At 42.5% G+C, this 21557-nt stretch overlaps 1 long non-coding RNA gene across 1 annotated transcript in view; it reads right to left on the bottom strand.

Annotated features, from left to right (window-relative positions):
* LOC140457789 (uncharacterized) overlaps positions 1 to 21353 on the bottom strand; it is a 43854-nt gene extending 22501 nt beyond the window's left edge. The window contains exon 1 of the long non-coding RNA XR_011953360.1: positions 21289 to 21353. This is a non-coding gene — a long non-coding RNA (uncharacterized lncRNA). The remainder of the gene's footprint in view (positions 1 to 21288) is intronic.
* Between the last annotated feature and the right edge of the window lie 204 nt (positions 21354 to 21557).

The following is a 21557-nucleotide window of genomic DNA, read 5'->3' as shown; positions in this document are numbered from 1 at the left end:
TATCAAAAGTTTGAAATTACATTGCCTGGTTAGTTGCCTTGCCTCAGTGCTGTGAGTCAGTAACTTCAGGATTCAATCCTCACTTCAACAATGTGAGTACATAAGCCAGGTTATCACTCTGTGCAATACAGAGGTGCTGTTTTTCAGATGAGACATCAAACCATTGTCAACCCTCTCAGGAAGATCCCTGACACTACTCAAAGAATAATTATCCATCAACCAATAGCATTGAAACAAACTGTCTAGTCTTTTATATCAGATCTGTTTCTGGGACATACAATCTGTAATTTGGCAATTTCCCTAAATGTGTCTGAATTTTTAAAATAATTAATTAGCTTAGAAGCAATCTGGGGCCCATAAAAGGCAAGGTTTTTCTTTCTTTCACAGACAAATTCCATTATCGGTCATTTTACCAACTGCATTAACCTATTTATTTTCAATGAGTTAATACTTTTGTTTAAATAGTTGAGAGTGCTTCATCCATCTACATTATTACAGCTGTTTCTAATTTGACACAGTGAGATCTCACGCTATAATATTATTGATTTGTATCTGCGTTTCTGTTCAAACAACATATTCAAAACTTTGTTAATGTTTTAAATTTGTAAATTATATACATTACTTGTGGTTTAATGCAGCCTCACATTTTCTAATTTATTTTTAATTCTATTAGATTCAACATGTCATTGCCCCTTTCCCTATAATTTTGATGAAATGCATGGGATTTCTTACATTGTGTCTAATTAATACAGAATCACTGACAGATTTGTGGGGTGGTCTGCATGTGCTACATGATGCAAGACATTCCATCGTATTTCTAATTTGTTCCATAATTATCAGCACTACTTTTTAAAATACCTTTGGACTTCAGGAAGCATCAATGCCTTATTTAGAGACCAGTTGCAAAGTGATAAACAAATAAATTGGATCAAACTTGCAGGGTTTTCAGAAAATTAATTTTTGAGTAATTGACTGCCACACAGCAGGCACTACTTTGAGGTGCCCCAGGAAGCTATTTTGTGTATTCTGGAATTCTCACCTTTGGTTCTTGATTACCTGCAACTATAATGCCGGAAAAGAGGTTATCGTGGTATTTGAATGAGTTGCATGAAATGAATCTGGGCTGAGCAGTCTGCTTTTATGCAAAACTTCTTGAGCCCAAGGTTATTTCGCAATTAGTTCAGAATAGTTCCATCATAAATGATGTTTTTATGTCATTTTATTTACATGCTAGGTGCAACTCCAAATTAAAACCTGATTCCTTTTGCCATTGGGGTGTTGGAACCATTCATTTCTGAAACCTGAATCTTCGAGATCATCTGGAAGACTGTGAACAGTTTTGGTCCCCTTATTTAAGCAAATGCATCATTTCATTGGAGGTAGTTTGGAGAAGGTTCACTCGGTTGATCTCTGGTGTGGAGGGAATGTCTTATGAGCAAACGCTAAACAGATTGGGACTGTACTCACTGGAGGTTAGAAGGAGAGGTGAGTTCATATGGGATTCTTGACAGGTTAAATTGTGAGAACACTGCTGCCTCACAGCACTGGGATTTGGGTTCAATTCCAGGCTTGATAACTGTCTTTATGGAATTCTCCTTGTATCTGTGTGGGTTTCTGCCAATTGTTTGGTTTCCTCCCACAGTCCAAAGATGTGCAGGTTAGGTGAATGTGGGGTTATGGGATAGGTTGGGGGTCTGAGTGCGATGCTCTTCAGAAAGTTGGTGCCGTCTTGATGGGCCAATGGCCTTTTTGTTTTGTCCTTTGCCCCTCCACTGGAGATATTACTGCTGCCCTGCTATGTCACTTAGTGCAGACATAACGCTAAGAGGTTTGCCATGGTTATCAGTAGGTTTCATTTTTGTCAAGGGAAAAGGGCCTTTCTCAGGGGCTCCTGCACAATAAGTCAAAAGTAGCCTCCGATGCCAATTTAGACCCTGATTAAGTAGTCAGAGTCAGAATCCTCTCTTCATAAATGATGAAGAAATGAATGTTGGGCAGCCCACCACACACCAGAGTTTTCCTGTCCTATTGCTGACTGTTTTCTACATAGAATGAGAGAGAAGCAGGTATTATGGGAAATAAATGTGGTAGCACACCTTTTACTATTGGTGCAGGTGAGGTAATGCCCCAAGCTCTGTAACAGAGAGGGTATACTGGGTTAATGGTGTCAGGAATTTGGTTGGGTGACAGTAGTTGAGTGAAAGTGCTGCAGGCAGGACTGAGAATGGTAAAGTGTGAGACTTGATGAGATGTGGGCGCTGTTTCTGTGCTGGACATCTCTATGACTCTTTGACACTATGGGGGTGGAGCAACAGAGACAGGATGGGTGAGACGTATCAATCAGTCATTTGGATACAGAACTGGTTCAAAGGTAGAAGACAGAGGGTAGTGGTGGAGGGTTGCTTTTTTGACTGGAGGCCTGTGACCAGTGGAGTGCTACAAGGATCAGTGCAGGGTCCGCTATTTTTCATCATTTATATAAATGATTTGGATGTGAACATAGGAGGTATAGTTAGTAAGTTTGCAGATGACACCAAAGTTGAAGGTGTAATCAAGTGAAGAAGGTTACCTCAGAGCACAATGGGATCTTGCTCAGATGGGCCAGTGGGCTGAGGAGTGGCAGATGGAGATTAATTTAGATAAATGCAAGGTGCTGCACTTTTGGAAAGCAAATCAGAGCAAGACATATACACTTAATGGTAAGGACCTGGAAAGTGTTCCTGAATAAAGAGACCTTGGAGGGCTGGTTCATGTCTACTTGAAAGTAGTCACAGGTAGATAGAATATTGAAGAAGGCATTTGGTATGTTTTCCTTTATTGGTCAGAGCATTGAGTATAGGAGTTGGGAGGGCATGTTGCGGCTATTCAAAACTTTGGAACTTGTGGAATATTGTGTGTAGTTCAGGTCTCCTTCCTATCGGAAGGATGTTGTGATACTTGAAAAGATTCAGAAAAGATTTCCAAGGATGTTGCTAGGGTTGGAGGATTTGAACTATAGGAAGAGGCTGAATATGGTAGGGCTGTTTTCCCTGGAGCGTCGGAGGCTGAGGGGTGACCTTATTGAGGTTTAAAACATCACGAGGCACATGGAAAGGATAAGTAGACAAGGTCTTTTCCTTGGGATGGGGAGTCCAGAACTAGAAGGCATAGGTTTAGGGTGAGAGGGGAAAGATATAAAAGGGACCAAAGGGGCAACTTTTTCACACAGAAGGTGGTGTGTGTATTGAATGAGCTGTCAGAGGAAGTGGTGGAGGCTGGTCCAATTACAAAGCATCTGGATGGGTATATGAATAGGAAGGATTCAGAGGGATATGGGCCAATTGCTGGCAATTGCAACTAGATTAGGTTAGGATATCTGGTCGTTATGGATGGGTTGAACTGAAGGGTCTGTCTCTGTGCTATACATCTCTATGACTCTGTGACTCGAAGATTGTGTTGTATACCCTGGCAGCGTGGAGAAGGATATTAGCCTTCTGCTTGCAGCGCTGGGCATTCCTCCAGATGGATGAATCTGCTTCAGTCCGAGTGGCAAATTTGGACCAGATTGGAATGGACTGTATCATGATCTCCACTGCCATCCTAAGGGTAGGAGGAAGTCCCATGCTGGCACAACCTTATTTAGCAGGACCTTTTGGGCCCTGCCGGCAAAGTGGACTGCTGATTTCCCTCTGTCAAAGGTAGAAGACAGAGAGTAGTGGTGGAGGGTTGCTTTTCAGACTGGAGGCCTGTGACCAGTGGAGTGCTACAAGGATCAGTGCAGGGTCCGCTATTTTTCATCATTTATATAAATGATTTGGATGTGAACATAGGAGGTATAGTTAGTAAGTTTGCAGATGACACCAAACTGCACACAATATTCCACAAGTTTCAAAGTTTTGAATAGCCGCAACATGCCCTCCCAACTCCTATACTCAATGCTCTGACCAATAAAGGAAAACATACCAAATGCCTTCTTCAATATGAAACAAAAGTCAGGGCCGTTCCAGACTGGAGATGCTTGTCTGGGTGCACAACCGGCTTTTAAAATAGTGTCAGTGCAAAGAATGCTGGTGAACTCCAGAATATCTGCTGAATGGTGAGTTGTTTTGAGAACAAAATGCAGTAAGCTGGGGTGGAAATCAGATTTGACACATGTTGTGAATTAATGAGATGCGTTTGGTAAGAGAAGGGAAGAGAACATGTTAGGCCTGTTCTCCAAAAAACTCAATTCACTTTGGGCCACTGTGCCACAACAGCCCTCAGATGTGGCATTAATTTTAATTTTTTACTACCACCAAATCACTCATATTTCTGATTTAAAAAAATAATTTGCAAGTGCAGTCCATGAGAGGCAGTACAAATGACAACAAAAGTGAGGCAAAGATCAGGAGAGAGGCAAGAGAATAAACTAAAATGTTTTTTTAGGGAAAAATAAGGCACTCCAGATCCATCATATCCGCATCTCTCTAAAAGTATCAAGTGTGCTAGTGGACACTCTGAGGTCATCCATACTCGAACAAAATAAATGCTCTTTCTTTCCTTTAACGATTTTGCACTGGAGGAAGGTATGTATATATATTTCCTAATCAACCTGTTCATAGATTTTATTACAAGATCTGGAGTAGGTGGGACTGGAAGCCATGGCTCCTTAAAAGGCAGTGGGGATAGTATGCTTTGTATAGATCCAAAGATACTCTTACACACAACTGAGCACTTTGTTCTCCCCATCACCAAATCACCTGTGGCGTTTCTACATTTATTAGCCACCCGTGTTTCCAACTGATTAATTTACATTCCAAAGTAAGATCAACCATGATCGTATCAAAAGGGGCTAAATTGCCTCCTCCTGTTCCTAGTTCTTAAGTTCTTTTGTTCAAACCCATTAAGGGAAATGCAGACCACCAAAGGTGAGGACAATGTAGGGAGAGAGTGGGGGGGGTCACATGCTACATTCAATTGAGGCCCTGTTATTCTTTTCAGATGAATGTAATAATGGAATATCATTACCTGATTTCTATTTGTTGAATATTGTGTCTTCAAATTGGCTATGGTGTTTCCTACATTATAATAGTCACTTCAAAGATACAGGTAGTTCTTCTATCGTGAGATGGTTGTGTCCTTTGTGCAACCCCACATTATAGAAAAATTGTGTGTCAGAAACAGCGCTTAAAGTGTTGGTAATGTAATCGCGTTACAGCCAATGCACATTTTAAAAGTTTGTGCTTTAGAAACAGCATCCCTGACTTGTCAATCAGGTTACAGTGAATTTGCATTAACAAAACACACTTTATAGTTGAATTACTCATAGCTCAGGCTGAAGTTCTGGATGTAGGTTTGCTCTCTGAGCTGGGAGGTTCATTTCCAGACATTTCGTCACCCTACTAGGTAACATCTTCAATGGGCCTCAGGCGAAGCAGTGTACATGATTCCTGCTTTCTATTTATATGTTTATATAAATAGTAGGGTGACAAAACGCCTGGTAATGAACCTCCCAGCTCAGCGAGCAAGTCTATATCCAGTAGAATTACTTACGCTTAATTCACTGTAAAGCACTTTGGAACATCCTAAGGTTATAGAAGCTGCTATATAAATGTAAGGCTTCATTCTTTTCACCTTCCAATATTAAACCTTGAACTTCTGAATAGCTCTGTAATTAGCAAAGGAAATTCTAGAAAGAGAAGCTATGGAAGTGCATTACAGCAGAATGTATACCATGCCATCTTGAAATGGAGACAAATTGCCTCTTGAAATAATGTCAGACATTATGTACTAATCCCCTGTAGGAATGTTACAACATTGAAAGTGCCATGTGAATGAAAAAATGTTGTTGTTGCTTCTACATTGATGAAGATAATTGCACCATATTATTTACCTACAATGTTAATCCTCATGAAGTGAGCATTCTGGAAATCAAGCCATGCTATTTCCAGAGTCATCACAAAAGTTAAACATTATATCAAAGTACACAAATTTCCCCAATTTAGCCTGTCTTTTGGACTCAGGTTGACAGAAGGCATGGACCGTTTTTGTGCTTAACAAGGATTACTATTTATTACAAATAAATAGACTCTAATTAGAGGTAAACAGTAATGAACAATTAGCATGCTAAGTCTCGAACTCTCTTATAACGTCATTACACAAACACACACACACACACACACACACACACACACACACACCCAGTGGGTGTTATGGATGGAAAAGTAGTTGGCGATGGTCTAGTGGTATTGTTGTTGGACTGGTAACCCAAAGATCCAGATATGCTACTGGGGATTGGGTTAAATGGAAAATATCTAGAGTGTGAGGTGATATATTTTGCTGAGAAGAAATCAATATAAATAGAGGGTAACATTCTAAATGGGTGCTGGAGCAGAAGGGCCTTGGTGTAAATGTGCACAGATCATGAAGGTGACAGGGCAAGTGGAGAGAGCAGTAAATAAAACATACAGTGTCCTCAACTTTATTAATAGAAGCATTGAGTATAAAAGCAGAGAGATGATGTTGAGTTTATTAGACCTCAGATGGGGAATGATATACAGTTCTGGGTGCCATATTATAGGAAAGATGTGATTGCATTGGAGAGAGTGTAGAAGTGATTTACTAGAATAGTTCTCGGCAGGAAAAGCTTCAGTTATCAGGATTGACTGAAGAAGTTGGAACTGTGCCCCCTGGAGAGAAGAATGCTGATAATAGATCTGATTGAGGTTTTCTAATCATGATCAGGCTCAACAGAGTAGAGAGGGTGAGTTGTTTCAGCTGGTAAAAAAACAAGAATGAGAGGGCATAGATTTAAAGTAATTTGCAAGGGTAATCTGAGAAAAACTTTTTCACACAGTGTGTAATCAGTGTATGGAATGCACTGCCTGGAGGTGTGGTGGATGTGAGTTCAACTGAAGCATTCAAGAGGGACAGTGGTCGATTATTTGGATAGTAATGGTGTGCAGGGAGCTGAGGAATAGGCACGAGATTGGCACTGGATAATAAAGTTGATGCAGGCAGACTGTACTGAATGACCTCCTTCTGTACCACAACAGTTCTGTGATTCTATGATTTAGTTCAATGGTCCCCCGTTCACAGGGTTCATTGAGGTGATTCTTTTGGCTTGTCAGGACTTTGATTTCCCTGCTGCAAGTGCTTTGACAGGAAACAGAGGGCAGTTGATTCACACTTATAAAGTTTCTGACTTACTGGCTTAAAAAAAATGCAGCTTAATACAATTGATGTGGGGAACTTCAGACTTGAGATTTTGTTTCTACTGCAGAGGAGGGCAAACATTTCACTTTCAGAGATCTGACAGCCTTTCACCAAACACTCACACTCACAAGCTGTTCAGCTACCTGGGAGACAATTGCATATGTGTTGGCATGCAGAAGGCATTCATCACCAATAACAGGTTATGAGTCCATAGACCAACCAGCTAATTGTTGCTGGCCAAAGCTCCATTTGTACACACTCTTGGCTCTAGTACATTTGCAACTAGACTTCCTCCAGCTTGAACAGCTTTGTTTCCAATCAGGGGAAAATAAATGTAGAATTAAACAAGTCTTTTTTTGAATGTATGCAGTGACTCGTGGGATACCACAGTGCTCAGACCCCAAATATTCACAACATATGTTAATGATTTAGATAATGGAACTAAGTGTAATATCTCCATGTTTGCAGACAGCACAATACTGGGTGGGAGGGTGAAGTTAGAAGAAGATGCAGAGATGCTTCAGTGTGATTTGGATGATTTAATAATTGTGCAAATCCATGGCAGATGAAGTATATTATGGAAGTGCAATGAGACCTGAGTGTCCTTGCATGCCAGTCACTGAAAGTAAGCATGCAGGTGCAGCAGATAGTGAAGAATGCAAATGGTATGTTGGCTTTCATTGTGAGTAGATTCAAGCACAAGAGAAGGGAAGCATTGTAAATTATAGGGCCTTGATGAGACCATATCTAGAGTATTGCATGCAGTTTTGGTCTTCTTATCTGAGGAAGGATATTCTGGCTGTGGTGGAGTGCAACAAAGGTTTATCAGATTGTTTCTGGGTTTTCTGGATAGATGCACAAAGAGAGATTGGATCAGTTCAGACTGTATTCACTGGACTTTAGAAGAATGCAGGTGAAACTCATAGAAACCTATAAAATTCAACTGGACTAGACAGGGTAAGTAGAGAAAAAATGATCCCAATGACCAGGGATTCCAGAAACAGGGCTCACGGTCTAAGATTGATTGATTGATTTGATTTATTGTCACATGTACCTCAGTACAGTGAAAAGCGTTGTTTGTGAACAGTACAGGCAGATCATAATAAGCAAGGACTTACAGATCATAGAGTGAAGAAGACTTGGTCAGAGAGAGGCATACACATTATACAGCACATGTGCGTGAGGCAAGATCAATGGTAAAATGATCAACATTATTTCAAGTTAAAGAATCCATTCTTCGACTGGGAAGGAACTGTGTGTGTGTGTGTGTTTGTGAGATCAGGTTTCTGTTCTGATGGAAGAAGTTGTAAGACATCATTACCAGGGTGGGAGGGTCTTTGATGATGTTGGTAGCCTTTCTGTGACAGCGAGTCGTGTAAATAGAGTCCATGGATGGACTCCATAATGGGCTGAGCTGTGCACACAACCTTTTGTAGTTTCTTAAGGTCCTGGGAAGAGCAGTTGGCGTACTATGCCATTATGCACCCAGTATGCTTTCAATGGTGCATCTGTAAAGGTTAGTGAGGGTTCTTCTGGACATGGTTGAAAAGTGTGGTGCTGGAAAAGCATAGCAGTTCAGGCAGCATCTGGGGTCCAGGAGAGTCCATGTTTTGGGCCTAAACCCTCAATCAGGAATTCCTGTTGAAGGGATTATGTCCGAAACATCAACTCTCCTGCTCCTCAGATGCTACCTGACCTGCTATGCTTTTCCAGTGCCACACTTCTCGACTCTGACCTCCAGTATCTGCAGTCCTCACTTTCTCCTGATGGACATGTCAAATTTCATGAGCCACCTGAGGATGAAGAGGAGTTATTGCACCTTCTTGACCATCACATCCACAGAGGAGGTCCAGGGCAAGTTGTCGGTTATTATCACTACGAGGAAATTGACCCTCTCCACCCTCTCACTTTCTGCTCTGTTGATGTCGATGGGGTGTATTCACCTCTTTTCTTTCTGATGTCAATGATCATTTTTTGAATTTTGCCAATGTTGAGAGAGAGATTGTTATCTTTGCATCACATCACCAAGCTTTCTAATTGCTTTTTGTATACTGACTCATCATTGTTTACTATCCATCCTATCACAGTGGTGTTGTCAGCAAGTTTGTAGATGGTGATCATTTGGAATTTGACAATGCAGTCATGGGGTGTTACAGTGAGTACAGTAGGGGGCTGAGAATGGAGCACTGGGGGCTCCAGAATTGAGTGTTATTGTGGAGGAGATGCAGTTGTCTGTCTTCACTGATTATGGTGTATGGGTCAGAAAGCTGAGGATCTAGTTGCAGAGGGTGGAGCTGAGACCAAGATCATGGAGTTTTGTAATCTGTCTGGAGGGGATAATGGAGTTGAAGGCAGAGCTGTAGTCGATAAGCAGGAGTCTGATATCGGTGTCCTTGTTGTCCAGATGTTCCAGGGATGACTGCAGAGCTGGGGACATGGTATCCACTGTGAACGTGTTACGTCAGGAGGCAAATTGTAGGGGATTGAGGCATTGATTTGGAATTGATGTGGGCCATGACCAGCTCTTAAAGAAATTCATGATAATGGAGGTCAGAGCCACTGGGCGGTAGTCAATAAGGAACGTTGCAAGTGCTTTCTTAGGTACAGGGATGATAGTGGTCTTCTTGAAGCAGTTGGGGACGTCAGCTTGTAGGAAGGAGAAGTTGAAGAGTCAGTGAATACCTCCGCCAGCTGGTCCTCAAGGATCTAAGTGCTCGGCTGAGGAGTCCATTGAGGCCCCTTGCTTTCCTTAGGTTGGCTCTTAGGAAGACTGAGCAGACATCTACAGCAGTGATGGAGGGAACAGGTGGCTCCAGGGCTGTCAGGGCAGCTGAGCAAAGAAAGCAAGGAGCACATCGGGGAGGGATGTGTCTTTGTCTGCTGTCTTGCTTCATTTTTATATCCCTTATGTTGTTTAGGCCTTGCCACATGTAGTTGGTGTCCATATGGCTGGTTTAGACCTCTAACCTGGTCCAGTACTGCCTCTTGGCATCTCTGATGGCCTTGCGGAGGTCACATCTGGATTTTCTGTATAGGTCTGGGTCATCAGACTGGAATGCTGCACCTATGGTCTTCAGCAGGTAGTGGATTTCCCAGTTCATCTGGTTGAGGAGCACCCAGATACAGGGTAGGCCATTGAGGTCTGAGATAAGGAGAAATATCTTCACCTGGAGAGTGGTGAGCTTGTGGAATTCTCTGCCATAAAAAGTGGTTGAAGTCAAAACACAGAATGTTTTCAAGAAACAGTTAGATATAGTTCTTAGGGTGGAAGCAATGAAAAGGTATAGGGAGAAAGGAGGGGCAGGATAATGACTTGGATGATCAGCCATGATTGTATTGAATGGCAGAGCAGGCTCAAAGGGTCGAATGGCCTACTCCTGCTCCCACTTTCAATGTTTCTGTGTAAACAACTCTTGCAATGAGAATCAGGCAATTTGCCTTTTAAAAGTGCAGCAATCCCTTCCCCAGTCCCTGACTTTGAAAACCACCCTTTTCCCATTTTAGTCAAAAATCAAAAGTACAGAAAAGTAAAAAAGAACTCCAGTCTTTCCACATTGCACATCAATTTTTAGAACTATACTTTATACTCGTGACACTGAGATAGAGTGGTGAGTCTGCCTCCGCTTTTGGCTGAATTGCCCTGCAGCTGTTTAATAGACCCTGGACCATTATTTGGCACCTGACCGCCTTCCTTCCCATTCCAAGAGGAGGTTCTATCTCCAAGTGCTGCCAACCACGCAGGCATCTGGGTGGTACATATGTCCCAGCAACACAACTGGGAGCTGCTTAGGATGCTGATAAAGCTGAAGACAATCCTGGGGTGTCACTGGCAACAGGATGACATGCTGAAGAAATGGGTTTGTAGGCTGGTATCTACAGAGCAAGGGTGGGGATAGAGGGGAATTGAAAAGGGGATAAAGTACCTTGGGGTCTAAAATTGGTACTAGGTTCCTGAAAAAAAGGCAGATACTCCCTTAACCCGGTACCACATTGTTCACTCACTTGTCTGTCAGGTTTTACCTGTGCCTTGGGTACTTGATGCCTGTTCCCCTCCCTGATGGTGCAATCTCAACAGAAGCAGAAGGAGGTTTTAAATTGGATATCAATTTGCCACTTCAGGGCGTCAATTGGTCTGTGGTGAGCTGCTTGATGCGTTGCTCATAGCCGGTTAAATAAAAGCAGGGCGGACAAGGACAGGGAGGCAGTGAGCAATTTTATGACCCCCTCATTTAACATCTCATCCCATGGGATCAGCATCATATAGTTCTGCTCCTGGAGTCAGAGCTGCTGGTAGCACTGGCTACATTTTGTAAATACAACAAGAACATTGCCTGCCAACAATTCTCCACTGATTAAACTTTGAATATGTGACTATTAAAAGTCACCGGTTTTTGCCAAAACAGTTCAGCTATCAAGTTTGCTCTTTATAAGGAACAGCCACAGTAAGTGCTCTGTTATATGTAGTGGGTTGGCCAGACAAAAACATTACATAAACCAGACTAATGCTGAGGCAAGCTGATGATGATTACTGAAAGGATTCTGCACATGGAAAAAATGCACGCAGCTTGTCTTACATTTACTTAATTCCTTAATTAAAGTTGCAATAAACTTTATATTTGCTGGAAATGTCAAAAGAAAAAAAAAAGTGCACTGGTTATGTTATCTTAGATGACACTGGTACTGAGGGGGAGGTGAGTAAACTAAAATTTAGATCTGATTTAAAATTCCATCTTTGTTTATAAATCTGTCTCTGGCCTCATCCCTTATACCACTGTAATGTCTTCCAATTCCTCAACCATCTTTGCGCTCCTGTATGTTCCTGGCCTCTTGTGCGTCTTCAATTCCCTTTGCTTCATCCTTGTAGTTGTGCCTTTACAAAAACAAAGTTCTGCGGATGTTGGATATATGAAGTAAGAATCAGAATATGCTGAAAACACTCAGCAAATCATGCATCATCCATGGAGAGAAGTAAAGTTAATGTTTCAGGTTGATGACTTCATCAGAACAGTTGTGCACTTTACCTCTGGTGTTTTCTTCTAAACCTTTCCTTAAAATTTTGCATCTCTTTTCTTATTTCTGATGGTCCTTAAAGTCTACCTTATTGGCTAGCTATTCTAATATCTTCTCATGTGCTCAATGTCATATTTCATTGAACTTAATTTCTATGAAGCAGCTCAGGATGTCATGCGACGCAAGAGGGAACTTTCAAGGTGCAATATCCAAAATCTGTGTGTATTGGAAATCTGAAATAAAAACTAGAATGCAGGAAATACGCAGTAAATCAGACCGTACCTATGGACAAGAAACGTGGTTAGTGTTTCACGGTGATGACCTTGCATCAGAACTAAAAAAAAAGAAGATATGTAGTAGGTTTTAGGCAAATACTGAGACAAAGAAAAAAACAAGAAGAGGAAAGAACAAATGAGAATGTCTGTGATAAGGAGGAAGACAAGAAGGCCAAAAGGGATAGAGTCATAAAGAGTGTTTTTACAGCATAAAACAGGCCTTTGTTTCTGCTCTGGGTCATCAATCATCTACTTATTCTAATCTAATTTTCCAGTAATGGCCCATAGTCTTACTGCTATGGTGTTTCAAGTGTTCTTCTAAACACTTGTTAATATTTTTAATGATTCCCACCTTCACCAGCCTTACAGGCAGTGAGTTCCAGTTACCTTCAGGGTGAAAATAATTCTTCTCAAACCACATTTAGACCTCCTGCTCCTTAACAGATAGCTATTGACCTCTATACTAAGGGAAAATATTCCTCCCAATCTATCCTGTCTACACACCTTAGAACTTGTACACCATAATCCCACAGACTCCCCCTCTCAGCCCTCTCTGCTCTAAGGGAAATAACCACAGTCCATTTGCACCGTCTTCACATCTGAGACACTCCGGCTCAGGCAAATCTTGATGAATCTCTCCGGCATCTGCTCTACTCCGATCACAATCTTCCGACCCTGTGTCAACCAGAACTGCACACAGCATTGATGACAGTGCAAGGCACAATGAGTTTAACATAAGGTAGCTCACTGGCATCCTTCAAGGAAGGAAATCTACCATTCTCATCTAGTTTGGACTACACGTAACTCCAGACCCACAACCATGTGGTTGACTCTCAACTGCCCTCTGAAATGTCCCAACAAGCCACTCAATTGTATCAATTGCTATGAAGTTCAGCAAAGAGATGAAACTGGACAGGCCACCTGGCATCGACCTAGAGACTGGAAAAGGCAACGGCAGAAACAGCCCTGTTAACTCTGCAAAGTCCTTCTTATTAACATCTGGGGGCTGGTGCCAAAATTAGGAGAGCTACCTCACAGACTAATCAAATAACAAGCTGATATTGTCACACTTACTGTGGGATATCTTACAGTCAATGTCCCAGACACCACTAACACCAAGCCTAGATATGTCCTGTCTCACCAGCAGGACACTCCCAGCAGAGGTGGTGGCACAGTGGTATAAAGTCAGGAAGGAGTTACCCTGGGAGTCCTCAACATTGACTTCGGACCCCATGAAGTGTCATGACTTCAGGTTAAACACAAGCAAGAAAACTTCCTGCTGATTAACACACACCATCCTCTCTAGGCTGGTGAATCAGTTATCCTCATTTTGAACGACACTTGGAGGAAGCACTGAGGGTGGTAAGGACACAAATTATACTCTGGAGGATTTCTATGTGTACCACCAAGAGTGCCTTGACAGCAGTACTATTGATCAAGCTGGTCGGGTCCTAAAGTACATAGCTGCTCAACTGGGTCTGTGGCAGTTGGTGAGAGAACCAACATGAGGGAACCAGTATGAGGGATAAACATACTTGCCTTCATCCTCACCACTCTGCTGGTTTCAGATGCAGTAGCCCATGTATAGGTAAGAGTGACCACCACACAGTCCTTGTGGAGATAAAGTCCTTCCTTCACATTGAGAATACCTTCCATCATGTTATGCAGCATTATCTCTATGCCAAATGGGATAGACTTCAAACAGATATAGCAACTCAAGACTGGGCATCCCTGAGGCAGCAGAATTGTACTCCAGCACAATCTGCAATGTCATGGCCCAGCATATCCCCCACGCAACCATAACCATCAAGCCAGGGAATCGACTCTGGTTCAGTGGAGAATGCAGAAAGGCATGCTGGGGCAGCACCAGGCCTGCCTAAAAATGAGATGTCAACTTGACGAATTTACTAAACAGGACCACTTACATGCCAAACACCATAAGCAGCAAGTGATTGACAGAGCTAAGTGATCCCATGACCAATGGATCAGATCTAAGCTCTGCAGTTCTGCCACATCCCGTCATGAATAACAGCGGACAATTAAGTAATTCACTGGAGACGGAGGCTCCACAAATATCTCCATCCTTGATGATGGAAGAACCCAACACGTAAGTGCAAAATGTACGGTTGAAGCATTTGCAACAATCTTCAGCCAGAAGTGCTGAATGGATGATCCATCTCAGCCTCCTCCAGTGATTCCCAGTCTCAAAGATGCCAGTCTTCAAGCAATTCAATTCACTCTATATGATATCAAGGAATAGTTGCCTTCATCCTCACCACTCTGCTGGTTTCAGATGCAGTAGCCCATATATAGGTAAGAGTGATAGTGCAAAGAGTCTAGCCCTGACAATATTCTGGATATAGTAGTGAAGACTTGTGCTCCAGAACTTGTCGCTCCCCTAGCCAAGCTGTTCCAGTGCTGTTACAACACTGGCATCTACCCGACAATGTGGAAATTTTCCCTGGCATGTTCTTTACACAAAAAGCAGGATAAATCCAACCTAGCCAAATATAACACCATCATTCTACTCTCGATTGTCAGTAGAGTGATGGAAGGTGTCATCAACAGTGCTATTAAGCAGCACCTGCTCAGCAATAACCTGCCAAGCGATGTCAGTTTGTGCTCCAATGGGGTCACTCAGATCCTGATCTCATTATAGCCTTGGTTCAAACATAGGACAAATGAGCTGAGTTCCAGAGTGGACATGAGAATAACAGCCCTTGACATCAAAGCTGCCCATTACCAAAAGTGGCATCAAGGAGCCTCAGTAAAAATGGAATCAATGGGTATCAGGGATAACTTCTTCATTAGTTGCAGTCATACCTGTTTGTGGTTGTTGGATGTCAATCAGCTCAGCTCCAGGACCCCTCTGCAGTCATTCCTCAGGGGAGTGTCCTTGGCCCAACCATTTTCAGCTACTTCATCAATGACCTATCCTTTATCATAAGGTTAGAAGTGGGGATGTTTGCTGATTATGTGCAGCACCATTTGCAATTCCTCAGATAATGAAGCAGTCCATGCTTAAATGCCACATGATGTGGAGAATATCGAGGCTTGAGCTGACAAGTGGAAAGTAATATCCCCGCCATACGGGATGCCAGGCAATAGCTATCTCCAATAAGAGGCAATCTAACCACCATCCTTGACTTCAGTGGTGTTATCATCACTGAATCCCCTGACATCAATATCCCTGGGGTTACCATTGACCAGAATTTCAACTGGACTCTCCACATTAACATAATGGCTACCAGACTCGGTCGGAGGTTAGGAATCCTGCAGTGAGTAACTCATGTCCTGACTCACCTAAGCCTACAACTATCTACAAGGTATAAGTCAGGAGTGTGAAGGAATACACCCCTGGATTGGTGCAGTTCCACAAACATAGAACATAGAGAACATAGAACATGACAGCTCAGTACAGGCCCTTTGGTCCTCAATGTTGTGCTGACCTATGAAATGAATCTGAAGCCCATCTAACCTACACTATTCTATTATCATCCTTATGTTTATCCAATGACCATTTAAATGCACTTAAAACTGAAGAGTCTATTACTATTGCAGGCAGGGCGTTTCATGCCCTTACTACTCTCTGAGTAAAGAACCTACCTCTGACATCTGTCCTATATCTATCACCCCTCAATTTAAAGCTATGTCACCTGGTGCTAGACATCGCCATTCAAGGAAAAAGGCTCTCACTGTTACTGATCTAATTTTCTGATCATCTTTTATGTCTCTATTAAGTTACCTCCTAACCTTCTTCTATCTAACAAAAACAGCCTCAGATCCCTCAGCCTTTCCTCATAAGACCTTCCCTCCATACTAGGCAACATCCTGGTACATATCCTCTGAACCTTTTTCCAATGCTTCCCCATTCTTCTTCCTATAATGCCGTGACCAGAACTATACACAATACTCCAAGTGCGGCTGCACCAGAGTTTGTACAGCTGCAGCATGATCTGATGGCTCCAAAATTCAATGCCTCTACCAATAAAAGCTAACACAATGTACACCTTCTTAACAACCCTATCAACCTGGGTGCCAACTTTCAGGGATCTATGTACATGGACACCGAGATCTCTCTGCTCGTCTACACTACCAAGAATCTTCTCATTCACCCAGCACTCTGCATTCCTGTTACTCCTTCCAAATTGAATCACCTCACACTTTTCCACATTAAACTCAATTTGCCACTTCTCAGTCCAGCTCTGCAGCTTATCTATGTCCCTCTGTAACCTACAACATCCTTCGTCACTACCTACAACTCCACCGACCTTAGTGTCATCCGCAAATTTACTAATCCATCCTTATAAAAATGACATACAACAGTGGACCCAAAACAGATCCTTGCAGTACACCACAAATAACTGAACTCCAGGATGAACATTTCCCATTAACCACCACCCTCTGTCTTCTTTCAGCTAGCCAATTACTGATCCAAACCGCGAAGTCACCCTCAATCTCATGCCTCTGTATTTTCTGTGATAGCCTACCATGGGGAACCTTATCAAACACTTTACTGAAATCCATATCTACCACATCAACCACTTTACCCTCATCCAGCTATTTGGTCACCTTCTCAAAGAACTCAATAAGGTTTGTGAGGCATGACCTACTCTTCACAAAACCGTGTTGACTAAGCCTAATCAACTTATTCCTTTCTAGACGATTATAAATCCTGTCTCTTATAACCTTGGCCCACAACCAAAGTAAGGCTCACTTGTCTATAATTACCAGGGTTGTCTCTACTACCCTTCTTGAACAAGGGGATAACATTTGCTATCCTCCAAGCTTCTGGCCCTATTTCTGTAAACAATGATGACAAAGGCTCTGCAATCTCCTCCCTGGCTTCCCAGAGAATTCTAGGATAAATTTACCCAGCCCAGGGGACTTATCTATTTTCACACTTTCCAGTATTGCGAACATCTCCTCCTTATGTACCTCGATCCCGTCTAGTCCAATAGCCTGTATTTCAAAATTCTCTTTGACAACATTGTCTTTTTCCAGTGTGAATACTGATGAAAAATATTCATTTTGAGCCTCTCCTATCTCTTCGGATTCCATGCAAAACTTCCCACTACTGTCTTTGACTGGCCTGAATCTTACTCTCGTCATTCTTTTATGCCTGATATAGCTATAGAAAGCTTTAGGATTTTCCTTGACCCTGCCTGTTAAAGACTTCTCATGTCCCCTCCTGGCTCTTCTTAACTCTCTCTTTAGGTCATTGCTGGCTAACTTGTAACTCTCAAGCACCCTAGCTGAGCCTTCACGTCTCATCTTTACACAAGCCTCTTTCTTCCTCTTGACAAAAGATTCAACCTCTTTTGTAGACCATGATTTCTGCTCTTGACCACTTTCTCCCTGCTTGACATATTATCAAGGACACACTTTAGCTATTACATGAACAGTGCTCCACAGTGCAGTTTCCTTTCCCATCCTATGCATCCTAAATCTTGCCTAATTTCCTCATAATTGCCTCTCCCCCAGCTATAACTCTTGCCCTGTGGTATATACCTGTCCCTTTCCATTGCTAAAATAAACGTAACCAATTTGTGGTCACTATCACCAAAGTGCTCACCTACCTCCAAATCTAACACCTGGACTGGTTCATTACCCAGTACCAAATCCAAAATAAATTTTCCTCTTTTTGGCCTATCCACATACAGAACAACCTTGATTATCTGAACGAAATGGGTGGGGAGTATTTTGTTCGGATAACTGATTGCTTGGATAACTCATCTGATCGTGACCAAAAGAAGCATTTGCGGGATCTTGAGATCTTGTTCAGATCATCTGAAATTCAGATAATCGATGTTCGGATAATCAAGGTTGTTCTGTACTGTGTGGGAAAACCCTCCTGCATACATTGGACAAAAACTGAAACATTTAACGTACTCGAACTACAACGTTTCCAGTCAATATTTGGAAAATGAAAGTTTCCCTTAACAACTACCATGTTACTTTTGCTCCTATCCAGAATCACCTTTGCAATCCTTCCCTTTACATCTCTGGAACTATTCAGAGCCCGATAGAAAACTCCCAAAAGGGTGACCTCTCCTTTCCTGTTTCTAACCTCAGCTCATACTGCCTCAGTGGCTGAGTTCTCATCAAGCCACCATAATACTGTCCTTGACTAACAATGCCACACCTCCCCCTCTTTTACCACCTTCCTTGATCTTACTGAAATCTAAACCCAAGAACCTGCAATAACCATTCCTGTCCCTGCTCTAGCCATGTCTTGAAATGACCATAACATCAATTCAATTATAAATAAGGTTTCAAGGTTGCAGGAATGTATCAGCAAGCATGAAGGTGGTTTGAAGTGTGTCTACTTCAATGCCAGGGCATCTGGAATAAAGTGGGTGAACTAGCAGCATGATCTGGTACCTGGGACTTTGATGTTATGGCCATTTCAAGATATGGGTAGAGCAGGGACAACACTACTCTCAACCTCCTGTACACTGGAGCTACAATTCAGGTTCCCATCCCTCTGCTGAATTAGTTAAAACCCTCCCAAAGAGCATTAACAAATTCCATCCCCTCCACCACGCCCAGGATATTGGTGTAGACTGTCCTGTTTGTAGAGGTCCCATTAACCCGAGAATGAGTCACAATTATCCAGGAATCTGATTCCCTTCCTCTTGCACCATCCCTGTAGCCATGTGTTCAACTGCTCTCCCTTCCTATTCCTCACCTCACTAGCATGTGGCATAGGTAACAAACCAGAGATAACAACTCTGCTTGTTCTAAGTTTCCACCCTAGCTCCCTGCATTTCTGCCTTATATCCCCATCTCTCTTCCTACCTATGTCGTTAGTACCTATGTGGACAGCGACTTGGGGCTGCTCCATCTCCCCCTTAAGGATCCTGAAAACATGATCCGAGACATCACAGACCCTGACACGTGGGAGACAACACACAAACCGTGAGTCTCTCTCTTTCCCACAGAATCTCCTATCTTTCCCCCTAACTATGGAGTCCCCAATGACTAATGCTCTGCTCCTCTCCCCCTTCCCTTCTGAGCAACATGGGTAGACTCTGTACCCCATGGCTTTCCCCTGGTAAGTTGCCCCCCCACAACAGTATAGAAAATGGTATACTTGTTATTGAGGGGAACAGCCACAGGGTATCCCTGCACTGTCTGTCTATTCCCCTTCCGTCCCCTGACTGTAACCCATCTACCTTTTTCATGTACCTGAGGTGTGATTACCTCCCTGTAACTCCTCTCAATTACCCCCTCAGCCTCCCGAATGATCCAAAGTTCATCCATATCCAGCTCCAGTTCCCTAACACGGTTTCTAAGAAACTAGAGCTGGGTGCATTTGCTGCAGATTAAGTCAATGAGGACACCAATGGTGACCCTTACCTCTCACATTCTACAGGAAGAGCATTCAACTGTCTACCATCCATTCCCACTGTTCTGAATTCCAAAACAGACTATATATATTTTTAAAAACTCATAACCATACCAAATCGGTGCTCAGAGCCTTTTTCTTTGGTTAGAGGATGAGGATGGGTAGTTGACACACCTAAGTAGTCTTTCGGGTAAAGAAACTGCCCAAATATATTACCTCACTTGCACAGCAGTCCCGTGTCTGATTAGTTTACCTTCCCAGCAGCTCCTTGGTCCTCACTCGCACTGCTCCAGCTGATGCTGTGAAAATGGAGGTGCTGCTCCCACAAGATAAACTTTTAAACAAACATTCAAGAAGCTTGACACCATTCAGGACAAAGCAACCAGCTTGATAGGCATCATATCCACAAGCATCCACTCCCTCCACCACCAAAGCTCATACTATCTACAAGGTGCACTGCAGAAATTCAGAAGTCACGTGACACCAGGTTGTAGCCTACAGGTTTATTTGAAATCACAAGCTTTTGCAATATCACTCCTTCAACACTTCAGAAATTCACCAAAGGTGTTTAGACAGTATCTTCCAAATGCATGCTCACTCTCATTGTGAAGGATAAGGACATGGAAACACCACCCCCCCCCCCCTTGCAAGTTCCCTTCCAAACCACTCACAATGCTGACTTGGAAATATACCACTGTTTACTCAGTGTTGCTTGGTTCAAATCCTGGAATTCCCTCCTGAAGGGCATTATGCGTCAACCCACAGCAGGTGGGCTGCAGCACTTCAAGAATGCAGCTCACCCCCACCTTCTCAAGGAGCAACTAGGGACGGGCAGTAAACCAGTGACACCCACATCCCATGAGTGAATTAAAAAAAAGACCTCTGATTTGTTTCTTTACAGCATCTTCAATTTTTATTTTATATATAAATGTAAGCCATTGTTGGTGGCTCCTCATGGTGACTTATTAGCAGGTACTGGCAAGTTTTACTTGAAATAGACTGAGTCAGTAAGGAAAAGGCAGCAGTGGCTTGGCACAATATTAAAAAAATCTACATGATATCAATAATAATTGCCACAAAATGCATTGATTGCTTTCCAGCCAATTTAGGATATTGAATGAAATCTTCTGGTTTGAACACTTCTATAGATTATTCTTAATTAACCCGTGTTATTTTAATTACTCTACTAATACAGTTCTTTCCCTACTCATACGCTGTCACAGGCATCTGCAAATTATCAAGTCTAAACCTGAGTGCTTTAGATTTTCCTCAACTGTTTTTTCCAAAGCTTGCCGAGAGAAACTCTTTTTTTACGCCAGCTTCCTTTATGTAACACATTTTGATTTTCTATCAAAAGGCCATGTGTTTTCCAGCTGGTGTGTCCTGTTTGTTGGCCTCAGCAAGCTTTCCCCTCCCCCCACAATCTCCACCAGCCCCCCTCTCCCAGCAATGATTGACAGAACAAAGTGAAAATCACACCTGTGTATATAGGTATCAAGTTAAACAGCTGCTCTGTCTATCGCTATTCATTTTCAGGTGTGAAATGGTTATCCAGTGAATAGATTGTTTGAAGGAGCTCTCCATTCTTTTGTTCCAGTGATGAATTGCACGTGTCTAATCACTTACAAAGCAGAATGGCTGGAGGAAGCAGTACTGCATTACATCAGCCTGAAGATAACTCTGGCATGGAAAAGTAAAATAGTTTTAAAAAGATATTGTTGGATCCAAGGTTCTTTTGTTTTAACTGC

This window comes from Chiloscyllium punctatum, chromosome 32 (assembly GCF_047496795.1).
Source record: "Chiloscyllium punctatum isolate Juve2018m chromosome 32, sChiPun1.3, whole genome shotgun sequence".
NCBI classification, from domain to species: domain Eukaryota; kingdom Metazoa; phylum Chordata; class Chondrichthyes; order Orectolobiformes; family Hemiscylliidae; genus Chiloscyllium; species Chiloscyllium punctatum.
The sequence above is the reverse complement of the archived record's forward strand: the minus strand, read 5'-3'. Positions and strand labels throughout refer to the sequence as shown.